Source organism: Budorcas taxicolor, chromosome 8 (assembly GCF_023091745.1).
Source record: "Budorcas taxicolor isolate Tak-1 chromosome 8, Takin1.1, whole genome shotgun sequence".
NCBI lineage: Eukaryota > Metazoa > Chordata > Mammalia > Artiodactyla > Bovidae > Budorcas > Budorcas taxicolor.
Window position 1 is genome coordinate 107376020 of NC_068917.1, and position 12915 is coordinate 107388934.

Genomic DNA, 12915 nt, shown 5'->3' on the forward strand with positions numbered 1-12915 from the left:
TCTTTCCGATTGACTCCCATGTCTAATAAAAACTACCGACAAAATGAAAAAAAAAATCCTAGAACAACAAGGTGCTAGTAGATAAGGGTGAGTCACATAAACTTTGGGGGGGTTATTGATATTGAGCTGTTAGGTGACTGTCAGGTTGGGGTCACAGGGTAAGATGACAGCCTAGTAGGTGGGGGTGGGGTTTTCCCCTGAAGGGAATGGATGTCCAGAGAGTCATTCATTTTTGGGAAGTGGTTAATTCTGGGCAGGAAATGAGTTGGCACTTTGGGTTGGGGGTGGTCACACTTTTCTCTGTCTCTCTCTGGGTCCAGGAAAAGTTGGGTTAGGATTCTCAGTCACGAAAAGGCCTGGATAATTCTGGTAGTGGGGAGTGAGATGTTGCCTGACTGCAGAGTGAGGCCTAAAGTGACTGATATCTTCAGGTTCATGGTTCTCCACTTAGCAATGACAGTGACCAAGAGGAGGGGTGGCCAGTTTCTAAAACAGCCAGAATGAAACATAAAGGTTCAGTGATGTAGAGCAACAGGCTTCAAGAATCCAAAGTAGGGTGTGAATGGTGGAGGACCATGCCAAAATAATTTGGAAGCAGAAGTCACTTTATTTTGTAGACATGGGCAGGGGGCATGTACTCTGTTTAAGCCTTGTCTTATTAAGAAGACTACACGCTTGACGAGTGAAGCAAACACATAATAGTACAGTTATAGTACAAGGTGATAAATGTTTCTGATGAAGATGAGATTACCAAGGCCCAGGTTGGAATGCCTAACTTAGCCTGGGCATGGTTCTTGAGAAATAATGCTTGGGTTGAGCTTGTATGAATGAGGTCAGCAAACCAAGAGGAAAAGGAAGGGCACGGACCTTGTAGACAAAGAAATCGCAGGTGTGAAGCCAAGTGGCTTCACAGTAGAGCAGTGTCACTACAGTCCTTTGGGATGTGGTTCTCGAGTCAGACTTTGGGCATGTACATCCTGACCTGCTTAAACCTGGACTTGCTGTTGCATGTTTTTGAGCCTCGGTCTCCTCATCTGTAACATGGGACTGGCAGTCTCTCATAAGATGGTGTGAGAATGTAAGAGTCTATAGCCTTTGAAGGCTTCAATACGACGTCCAGAACCTGGTAAAGAAGCATTCAGAAAGTGTTGTCAATTACATGCTGCTGCTGCTGCTGCTAAGTCGCTTCAGTCGTGTCCGACTCTGTGCGACCCTATAGACAGCAGCCCACCAGGCTCCCCCGTCCCTGGGATTCTCCAGGCAAGAACACTGGAGGGGGTTGCCATTTCCTTCTCCAATGCATCAAAGTGAAAAGTGAAAGTGAAGTCACTCAGTCGTGTCCGACTGTGACCCCATGGACTGCAGCCTACCAGGCTCCTCCGTCCACGGGATTTTCCAGGCAAGAGCACTGGAGTGGGGTGCCATTACCTTCTCCTGTCAATTACATAGATTCATATAATATTAAGCTAGGTGTGAACAAGGAGAATAGACAAATCAGGTCCAACTGAGACTGTGTTTTCAAGGGTAAGACTGTAACTTTGGCTGTAGAAATTAAGCCTCCTTCAGCATTTTCTTAATTTTCCTTATCTTGCTGGGTCAGCACCATGACGGGTGCCCTTTCTTCCCTTGTCATCCTCCGTACCCAGTGCTGTGTGCATCAGACCAGCTGGTACAAGGAAACTAACCATGAGAGCAGAAGGCAGAGTCAGGTCCCGGCAGTTCTGTCTCCAGTGCCCGTGCCCTTGGTAGAGGGAACGCAATGTTGAAATACTTGAGCTGGTTTTCCCTTGGAGCCTTCCAGTGGCAAGAAGCTTCAATTCAGCATTTTCCTGCTTCAAACCAACTGCAATGATAGCCTTACCCATTGATTCCCTGTCTTGCTGCGGGTGAAATCTACTTTTCCGAGTGCTGGCTTTGTGCCAGACACAGATCTAGGTACTGGGGGTTCAGAGAAGGATTCTTGCTTTCCAGATGCTCTATACTCAGTGGGGAAAAAGACACACCAACACCAGTAGTCCAGTGCTGCCATGAGGGAGACCAGGGAAGGGACCCCCAACACTCTGTCTCCAAGTATTCCTTTGGCTTATGCAGGCCAGTTTTCCCCGAAGCAGCGGTCCACAACCTTTTAGGCACCAGGGACTGATATCGTGAGAGACATTTTTCCATGGACGGGGGGTGGGAGGGAGGTTTGGGGATGATTCAAGTGCATCAGGTGTATTGTGGACTTTGAAAGACGCTTACTCCTTGGAGGAAAAGTTATGACCAACCTAGATAGCATATTCAAAAGTAGAAACATGACTTTGCCAACTAAGGTCCGTCTAGTCAAGGCTATGGTTTTTCCTGTGGTCATGTATGGATGTGAGAGTTGGACTGGGAAGAAGGCTGAGAGCCGAAGAATTGATGCCTTTGAACTGTGGTGTTGGAGAAGACTCTTGAGAGTCCCTTGGACTGCAAGGAGATCCAACCAGTCCATTCTGAAGGGGATCAGCCCTGGGATTTCCTTGGAAGGAATGATGCTAAAGCTGAAACTCCAGTACTTTGGCCACCTCATGCGAAGAGTTGACTCATTGGAAAAGACTCTGATGCTGGGAGGGATTGGGGGCAGGAGGAGAAGGGGACGACAGAGGATGAGATGGCTGGATGGCATCACTGACTCGATGGACGTGAGTCTGAGTGAACTCCGGGAGTTGGTGATGGACAGGGAGGCCTGGCGTGCTGCGATTCATGGGGTCGCAAAGAGTCGGACACGACTGAGCGACTGAACTGAACTGAACTGAACTGAATGCCGCCGCTGATCTGACAGGAGGTGCAGGTATGTAGCACCCCCCGGGTGTCTGTCTCACGGACACCTTTGCTGGTCAATGGCTAGTTTTTCTGGCCACAGACGAGAGATGGCTCCGGTGAGTTTGAGGAACCTTCATTCACCTTCATTCCCCTTAAGCGTTTCCTCTCCCCACCGTCAGACGCCCCTGTGAATGTGAAATGCAATACAGTTACTTCACGTTTGTGTGCTTTTCAAGCTTGTGGTGTGTTTGTTCTCCCACAGCCCTGGGAAGGATTATGCTTCTCATTTTTCAGCAGAAGAAATTTCAGTTTAAAGAGTGTTTGTAACTCATGAAGCTCCTCATGTCAATGATTGCCTGGCTCAGGATTCAAACTCAGGTTCTAAGCTGTCCTTTCTCACCTGCTGACCTCAGACTTGTTTTCTGTGTTTCCTGGCCACAGGGAAAGTACGGTACATCCCCGTCTCTCTACCATGGCCCGAGCTTTCGACATATTGGCCAGAACTCTGTCCCAGCTCTTGCCTAAGATTCTCAGGGGAGAGAGCTGGGCCAGAAAAGCAAATGTGAAAAACTCAGTGATAGTCATTTCAAATAAATACCATCATAGTTACTTAATGATGCCCTTGGCAGTGTCCAGACCTTCACATTTGTCTATACAGCAGAAGGGAAGGAAGAGTTAATTTCCCAAAATCAATTTGGGGGAAACTGGGAAGCATAATGGGTTCAGAGTATTCTCCACTTACCAGGGAAAGTCATGGAAACCAGTGTTGCTCAAACCATTAGGTGCCTGTGAATCTCTTTTGGATCTTATTAAAATGCACATTCTGTTTTAATATGTCTGGTTGAGTGTGAAAGTCTGCATTTTAGTAACTATCTTGTGATGCTGAGGTTGCTAGTCCCAGGACACAATATGGATACCATGGATTTAAACCACTGACTTTTAAACTTAGTTTACATTGTGGGAGCTCAATCCTGGGGCCTGGGGCCTAACCCTAGAGATTCTAATTTAACAGATATGAGATGTGGCTTGGACATGAGGAGTTTAAGAAGTCTTTCATTTGGCTCTAAGGTGCACTAAAATTTGGTTTTAACTCTCTAGGGAGAGTGTCACCAGCTGTGACAGGATTCCAATAGCATATAGTCTTATAGAGATAGTAAGAGAATAGCAAGAAGAGATAAGCAAGCCTTCCTCAGTGATCAGTGCAAAGAAATAGAGGAAAGCAATAGAATGGGAAAGACTAGAGATCTCTTCAAGAAAATTAGAGATAACAAGGGAACATTTCATGCAAAGATGGGTACAATAAAGGACAGAGATGGTATGGACCTAACAGAAGCAGAAGATATTAAGAAGAAGTGGCAAGAATACACAGAAGAACTATACAAAAAAGATCTTCATGACCCAGATAACCACGATGGTGTGATCACTCACCTAGAGCCAGACATCCTGGAATGCTAAGTCAAGTGGGCCTTACGAAGCATAACTACAAACAAAGCTAGTGGAGGTGATGGAATTCCAGCTGAGCTATTTCAAGTCCTAAAAGATGATACTGTGAAAGTCCTTCACTCAATATGCCAGCAAATTTGGAAAACTCAGCCGTGGCCACAGGACTGGAAAAGGTCAGTTTTCATTCCAATCCCAAAGAAAGGCAGTGCCCCAAATTTTCAAACTACCACACAACTGTGTCCATCTCACATGCTAGCAAAGTAATGCTTAAAATTCTCCAAGCCAGGCTTCAACAGTATGTGAACTGTGAACCTCCAGATGTTCAAGCTGGTTTTAGAAAAGGCAGAGGAACCAGAGATCAAATTGCCAGCATCCACTGGATCATTGCAAAAGCAAGAGAGTTCCAGAAAAACATCTACTTCTGCTTAATTGACTATGCCAAAGCGTTTAATAAACTGTGGAAAATTCTTCAAGAGATGGGAATACCAGGCCACCTTGCCTGCCTTCTGAGACATCTGTATGCAGGTCAAGAAGCAACAGTGAGAACTGGACATGGAACAGCAGACTGGTTCCAAATTGGGAAAGGAGTACATCAAGGCTATATATTGTCACCCTGCTTATTTAACTTATACGCAGAGTACATCATGTGAAATGCCAGGCTAGATGAAGCACAAGCTGGAATCAACATTTCTGGGAGAAATATCAATCACCTCAGATATGCAGATGACACCACCCTTATGGCAGAAAGCAATGAAAAACTAAAGAGCCTCTTGATGAAAGTGAAAGAGGAGAGTGAAAAAGTTGGCTTAAAGTTAACATTCATATGTCTTCTTTGGAGAAATGTCTATTTAGTTCTTTGGCCCATTTTTTGATTGGGTCGTTTATTTTTCTGGAATTGAGCTGCATAAGTTGCTTGTATATTTTTGAGATTAGTTGTTTGTCAGTTGCTTCATTTGCTATTATTTTCTCCCATTCAGAAGGCTGTCTTTTCACCTTGCTTATATTTTCCTTTGTTGTGCAGAAGCTTTTAATTTTAATTAGATCCCATTTGTTTATTTTTGCTTTTATTTCCAGAGTTCTGGGAGGTGGATCATAGAGGATCCTGCTGTGATTTATGTCTGAGAGTGTTTTGCCTATGTTCTCCTCTAGGAGTTGTATAGTTTCTGGTCTTACATTTAGATCTTTAATCCATTTTGAGTTTATTTTTGTGTGCGGTGTTAGAAAGTGATCTAGTTTCATTCTTTTACAAGTGGTTGACCAGTTTTCCCAGCACCACTTGTTAAAGAGATTGTCTTTACTCCATTGTATATTCTTGCCTCCTTTGTCAAAGATAAGGTGTCCATCAGTGTGTGGATTTATCTCTGGGCTTTCTATTTTGTTCCATTAGATCTATATTTCTGTCTTTGTGCCAGTACCATACTGTTTTGATGACTGTGGCTTTGTAGTAGAGCCTGAAGTCAGGCAAGTTGATTCCTCCAGTTCCATTCTTCTTTCTCAAGATTGCTTTGCTAACAAACACATGAAAAGATGCTCAACGTCACTCATTATTAGAGAAATGCAAATCAAAACCACAATGAGGTACCACTTCACACCAGTCAGAATGGCTGTGATCCAAAAATCTGCAAGCAATAAATGCTGGAGAGGGTGTGGAGAAAAGGGAACCCTCCTACACTGTTGGTGGGAATGCAAACTAGTACAACCACTATGGAGAACAGTGTGGAGATTCCTTAAAAAATTGCAAATAGAACTACCTTATGACCCAGCAATCCCACTGCTGGGCATACACACCGAGGAAACCAGAATTGAAAGAGACACATGTACCCCAATGTTCATCGCAGCACTGTTTATAATAGCCAGGACATGGAAACAACCTAGATGTCCATCAGCAGATGAATGGATAAGAAAGCTGTGGTACATATACACAATGGAGTATTACTCAGCCGTTAAAAAGAATTCATTTGATTCAGTTCTGATGAGATGGATGAAACTGGAGCCGATTATACAGAGTGAAGTAAGCCAGAAAGAAAAACACCCATACAGTATACTAACACATATATATGGAATTTAGAAAGATGGCAATGACGACCCTGTATGCAAGACAGGAAAAAAGACACAGCTGTGTATAACGGACTTTTGGACTCAGAGGGAGAGGGAGAGGGTGGGATGATTTGGGAGAATGGCATTCTATCGTGTATACTATCATGTAAGAATTGACTCGCCAGTCTATGTCTGACGCAGGATACAGCATGCTTGGGGCTGGTGCATGGGGATGACCCACAGAGATGTTATGGGGAGGGCGGTGGGAGGGGGGTTCATGTTTGGGAACACATGTAAGAATTAAAGATTTTAAAATTAAAAAAAAAAAAAGTTAACATTCAGAAAACTAAGATCATGGCATGCGGTCCCATCACTTCATGGCAACTAGATGGGGAAATAATGGAAACAGTGAGAGACTTTATTTTGGGGGGCTCCAAAATCATTGGCAGGTGGTGATTGCAGCCGTGAAATTAAAAGACACTTGCTCCTTGGAAGAAAAACTATAACGGACCCAGAGAGCGTATTAAGAAGCAGAGACATTACTTTGCTGACAAACATCCCTCTAGTCAAAGCTATGGTTTTTCCAGTGGTCATGTATGGATGTGAGAGTTGGACTATAAAGAAAGCTGAGTGCTGAAGAACTGATGGTTTTGAACTGTGGTACTGGAGAAGACTCTTGAGAGTCCCTTGGACAGCAAGGAGATCCAACCAGTCCATACTAAAGGAAATCAGTCCTGAATATTCACTGGAAGGACTGATGCTGAAGCTGAAACTCCAATACTTTGACCACCTGATGCAAAGAACTGACTCATTGTACAAGACCCCAATGCTGGGAAAGATTGAAGGTGGGAGAAGAAGGGGACAACAGAGGATGAGATGGTTGGATGGCATCACCGACTCCATGGACATGAGTTTGAGCAAGCTCTGGGAGTTGGTGATGGACAGGGGAGCCTGGCATGCTGCAGTCCATGGGGTTGCAAAGAGTCGGACACAACTGAGCAACTGAACTGAACTGAACTGAACTGAAGAGATGGATTATATAGCAAATATTACAGCTGACTTATAGAAAAGGTTTAATGAAATAAGTCAAGGTTTGTCTTTTTCCAAATTCTGTAATGGCAGAGGTGGATTTTGTCTTTTGAAAATTTGCCCTCTCTTTAATCAGCATTCTTGACCCTCTTGAGTGCTATATAACATTCGTAAGAGAGAAGATGGCTTTCAATCTTTTTAATTTTTTTTTTTGGTGGCTTATTTGGTATTTTTTCTCTAGAATAGGGCCCATGTTCAAAGAGATTTTCTTTGGTTACTTATTTAAGAAATATTGCTATGGAACAGCTGTCTGATATATTAGGAACTGTGCTAGACTATGAGGACTGAACACTGAATAAGACTGACGGGGTCCCTGCTGTTGAGGACTTTGGATGTTGGAGAGGAGCTATAGGGAAAACCAGGGGTGGACAGTAAAGTGTCATGCAGTTAGGGATGGGGCAAGAATGAGAGTAGACAGCCTGGGATCAGGTTCGGCCAGAAGAGCTGGAAGGACTTTGTTGAGGAGCTCAGAACAATGATAGGAGTTAATCAAGTAAAAGGGAGTGAAATGAGCATTCCAGGAAGAAGGGGAAAACATATGCAAATACTTGGTGGGAAGGCTGAACACAGAAGGTTTGAGGAATTGGGAGAAGTTCAGTGTCATTTGAGTGGAGGACGTAGGAGGTGGGAGGTGAGTATAAAAGTGTGGCGCTGAAGAGAAAGGCCGGCTCTAGAGAGAGACAGGGAGAAGGCAATGGCACCCCACTCTAGCACTCTTGCCTGGAAAATCCTGTGGATGGAGGAGCCTGGTGGGCTGCAGTCCATGGGGTCGCTAGGAGTTGGACACAACTGAGCGACTTCACTTTCACTTTTCACTTTGATGCATTGGAGAAGGAAATGGCCACCCACTCCAGTGTTCTTGCCTGGAGAATCCCAGGGACGGGGGAGCCTGGTGGGCTGCTGTCTATAGGGTCGCACAGAGTCGGACACGACTGAAGCGACTTAGCAGCAGCAGCAGCAGAGAAAGACAGAGCTGGTTTGGAAAGCTTGGATTCTAGGTAGGCTGGGCTCATAGCAGCTGGTGCATGGATGTTGCAAAGTGAGTGTTCACAAGCCAGGGCTTGGATCCCAACTCTGCCACCCCTGGCCTGTGTTATGTTGACCACACCACTGTGTCTCGGAGTCTTAATGTCACTGTTGCCTGCAGTGTGGGGGTAATAATGCCTCCCTCCTAGGGCCAATTTGAGGATTGAATGAGTGAGTGCATGACAAGTGTATAACATATAAGAGCTTGATAAATGATAATTGTTGCTGTCAGTTCCAAGAACAATGGAAAGCTGTTCTGTCTGGAGGTGTAATTTGTAAAGAGTGAGACAGGGAGGTGAGTTAGGAGGGGAAGGGAATAGTGCACGTGTGTTGGAACCAGAGGACCCACAGATATTGGACAGATATTGATTGGATGGGAGGTAGGAAACAAGGGTCATGGGAGTCTCGGGTAGTCCTTGGAATTTGGACATGGGGATGGTGACAAGTGTGGGATGTGTATCATGAGGTCGGTGGTATCCATGTTGAGTTTGTATCCATCAGGGATCAGTTGCAGGGAGCAGACTTCAGTCCAGCTTGTATAGCAGGAAGGCATTAATCCCAGTGTATTAAATGGCTTGGGCTTCCCAGGTGGTGCTAGGGGTAAAGAGCCTGCCTGTCAATGCAGGAGACTTAAGAGATGTGGGTTCAATCCCTGGATTGGGAAGATCCCCTGGAGGAGGTCATGGCAACCCACTCCAGTATTCTTGCCTGGCGAATCCCATGGACAGAGGAGCCTGGTGGGCTACAGTCCATTTGGTCGCAAAGAGTTGGACATGACTGAAGCAACTTAGCGTTCATGCATTAAATGGCTTATGGATTGTCAAGGGCTGAGGAAGCAGAATCCAGGTTGAGCTCTCAGGAGCAACCTCTAAGGCTGCTCCTAGGAACTGAGCCTCTGTGGTCCCTGCTGTCTCTTCAACAGTCTTGCAGTTATGAAGTTGCCCCCTCTACAGCCACAACATCACCATTTCAAACAGGAAACCACCCCCAGTAAGGAAGCCGCCGGTACTGCCAGCTCTAGAACCAACGTGAATCTGCAACAGACCATGTCAGCAGAATGCATGCTCCTCTCCTTACAGCCAGGCTCGCCACACCTGCGAAGCTGGACACTGGAACCCCAGCAGACCCCTACAGCTATAAGATAACCACAGCCCTCCACAGCTGTGCGTGCTGAATGAGTGGATGAACATTCCAAAACCTAAGACCAAACCATTCTAAAGCCTGAGCTGCAAGGGAATAAGGAAAGTCTGTTTTTAACTTTCCCACCTGTGGGGCAGGGAAAAGCAAGCTTGAACAGCTTTGTGGAATGTGACTCACGAGAACATTATAAAATCAATTCAGGTGATCACAAGATTATTTCCTTAGTCACAAATAAGGGTAAGTTTACTTAATGAAATGTTTGTCTTTGGGGGGGGTGTGTGTGTTGTTTATATGTACACACACACATGCAGTTGTTTGCAAAGGAAGGTTTTTTTTTTCCCCTCCTGGGTCATGGTAAAAAAGTGAAACAAAGCTTGAGAGCCACTGCGTTAGTCATTGAGTTCAGCCTTCCACTGCAAGGTCTCAGAGAGGTCTAGAGCGCAGTAGCTACTGTATTGGACTGGATTTTCGGAAAAGAACCAAACTGAATGTAGAGATGATGCAGTCACTGGCAAGAAAATGTCATTTGAAGGCAAGGGGGTTGGTTTAGTCACCTAGAGAGACAGTGTGGAGTGTGAAGAGAAAAGGGACTTGAGCCCAAGGAACATGGATGTTTGGTCTCGGGAGAAATTTCCTTCTGGTGTTGTGCTTACCCCTCTTGCAGACTGGATTTTTCATTCATTCTCCAGAAAGAGAACCAGGTCCAGGGGAGCCCTGGAGTGCTTTGGCAAGACGTTCCAAGCACACGCTAACTAGAGCTGATGTTGCAGTAGCCTGGCAGAGCTGTGGCACGCAGGCTGGCACCTGGCCTGGGGCCTGACACCACACTGGCACTCCGGACTTTGTGTGGGATGGTAGTACAGAGCAGAGAGGTTCTTAGGAAATACAGAAATGGCTCTTTAGATTTCAAGGCTCCAGCTTGTGAGCTGTGACCACAGAGGAGTCTAAACCCTCACTGGTGAAGGCGAACTTAGTAGCTTTAGGGTACTGTTTCTAATTTTTAAAGAGAACTCTTTTGCTATATTGAAAAATGGCAACAAGGGATGGGAACTAGGCAGGAAGATCCTTACTGTAGCAAGATCAGAAGGCAAGCTACGTCCTTATCCATAGGAGAATGAGCATACTCTGATGTATTCAAACAATGAAATAGTATAATAGCACTTAGATGAATGAGCTATTAATAGAGCTCTGTGTGTTAGCTTAGATAAATCTCAGAACCTTAATGTTATATGAAAATTTCAAGTCACAAAATGCCATATAAAGTAGGATATCATTTATTAAAAATTTAAAAAACACACAGACTTGTACTATATATTTCTATGGGAAAACAAATATAAAACTATATAAGTGAAAGTATTAGTCACTCATTTCAGTCACGTCCAACTCTTTGTGACCCCATGGACTATAGTCCCCCCAAGCTCCTCTGTCCATGGAATTCTGCAGGCAAGAATACTGGAGTGGGTAGCCATTCCCTTCTCCAGGGACTCTTCCTGACCCAGGAATCGAACCCAGGTCTCCTGCAGAATAGCAGGTGGATTCTTTACCATCTGAGCCACCAAGTGAAGGGGACATGACTCCCAGGCTGTAGGGGAGGGCACAGGGATGTGAACAGAGTGGGGAGGCTTCAGCTCTACCTGTATTTTTTATTGTTTAGAAGAAGCAGAAGCAAATATAGTAAAATATTAATAGTTATTAAATATTGGTGAGTCATGGGAGAAATACTACTCTGTTCTTTTCATAATTAAAAATAAATACAAGAATATATAAATTTTGCAGTGCCCAGAGCAATAATCAGGCTTCTTCCCCTGACCCCAGGTTAAGCAGGTGTCCTGTAAAACAATTATTAGGGGAAAGTGTATACACACACACATACACATATGCATATATAGAGTATACATATATGTACATGCATACAAACATACCTACTCACACACACATATATATACACTCACCTATCTATGTAACCTCAAAGAAAACAAAAAACTTTTAATTTTTTTACTGCAAAATATTATTCGTATCATATATTTCTTCATTTTCTGAGAGATGAAACATTTACATCATGGGACCCTAAATTTTTTCCATGATTTGACCATGTACAAAAGTCTACAGACCACCCGTCTCACATTAGAATGATGACCCTGGATTGTTTTGAGAGAGTCAGGGAGAAACACAGGAATCCCCGAGGACTGAAGCCTGCTGCAGGGCAGAGCTCCTCTGTGCTCTCAACGGCCTTGTCCCCCAGTGCCAGGAGAGTCAGCGGTGTTCCAGGGATTCCGGAAGCCTCCTCCATTCGGTGAATCCTGCCCAGTTTTTCCTGCACTCCTTTCTTTAGTGCCTGATCCTATCAGCAGCCCCCTGGACGTGCAGGGCCCTTCTCCCAGCCAAGAATTGTGTGATGCGGGGATTCTGAGAAGGAATTGGATGAGGAAGTCACAGAGGCATCCATGTGTGATGGAGAAATGGGGCGAGGAAGAAGTCACCAAATGTGGAGAAAGACAGTCCTGTGAATTCTCCCAAGGGCAGAAATACATTTACACTCACTTGTTATTATTCATCAACTTGTCCGTCACCCTCCTCTGCAAGTTCTACAAGTATAGTTTGTGTGTGTGTGTGTGTGTGTGTGTGTGTGTGTGTGTGTGTGTTGGGGATGGGAGAGAGCAGAATGAGGGAGCACCAGAGGAGTTTTTACCAAAGAGGCATATGTTTAGGCAGCCTGGACTCCCAGTTTGAAAAATGACTTATTTTACTTGCGTAGATGGTGTCATTTGCACACAGCATTTCCAGGGGGTTGGTAACCCTCAGGGAGCCGCAGAATTCCATTTTAAACTTTCTAGGCCATCTACTCCCTATGGGTAGCCGTTCCCTTCTCCGGGGGGTCTTCCCAACCCAAGGACTGAATCCAGGTCTCCTGCATTGCGGGCAGATTCTGTACCATCTGAGCCACCAGGGATTCTGTATTATCCCTACGTTGGGTTATTAATGATTATTACTATGATTATTCTCTTATAATTGTTTGTCTTGCTACTGGATTCCTTTAAATCCTGTGTCTTCAGATGCTGGCTTTCAGGCCATTGCTCGACAGAGACTGAGATTAGGAACCCCTCAGGAGGTAAATATCAGGTACCACTGCTCTGGAGTGTTGGTTAAAAATGAAAATGGAAACTTTCTCAAGTTAATTTACAAGATAGTAGAAAATTTACGTAGCTTCCACATCCTTAGGTTGCAGATACTTTTTCCAGAACGCAGGAGCTGGTTTAAGCAGGATACGTTTGTCCTACAGAGTTAGGGTGTAAATGCCACGTGCCCCCTTATTCTGTGGCTTCAGGTCCTCAAAACCTATGTTTTTTATCACAGACCACTTGACTTGCTGAATTCAACATCTCTTCCAATGCCCAC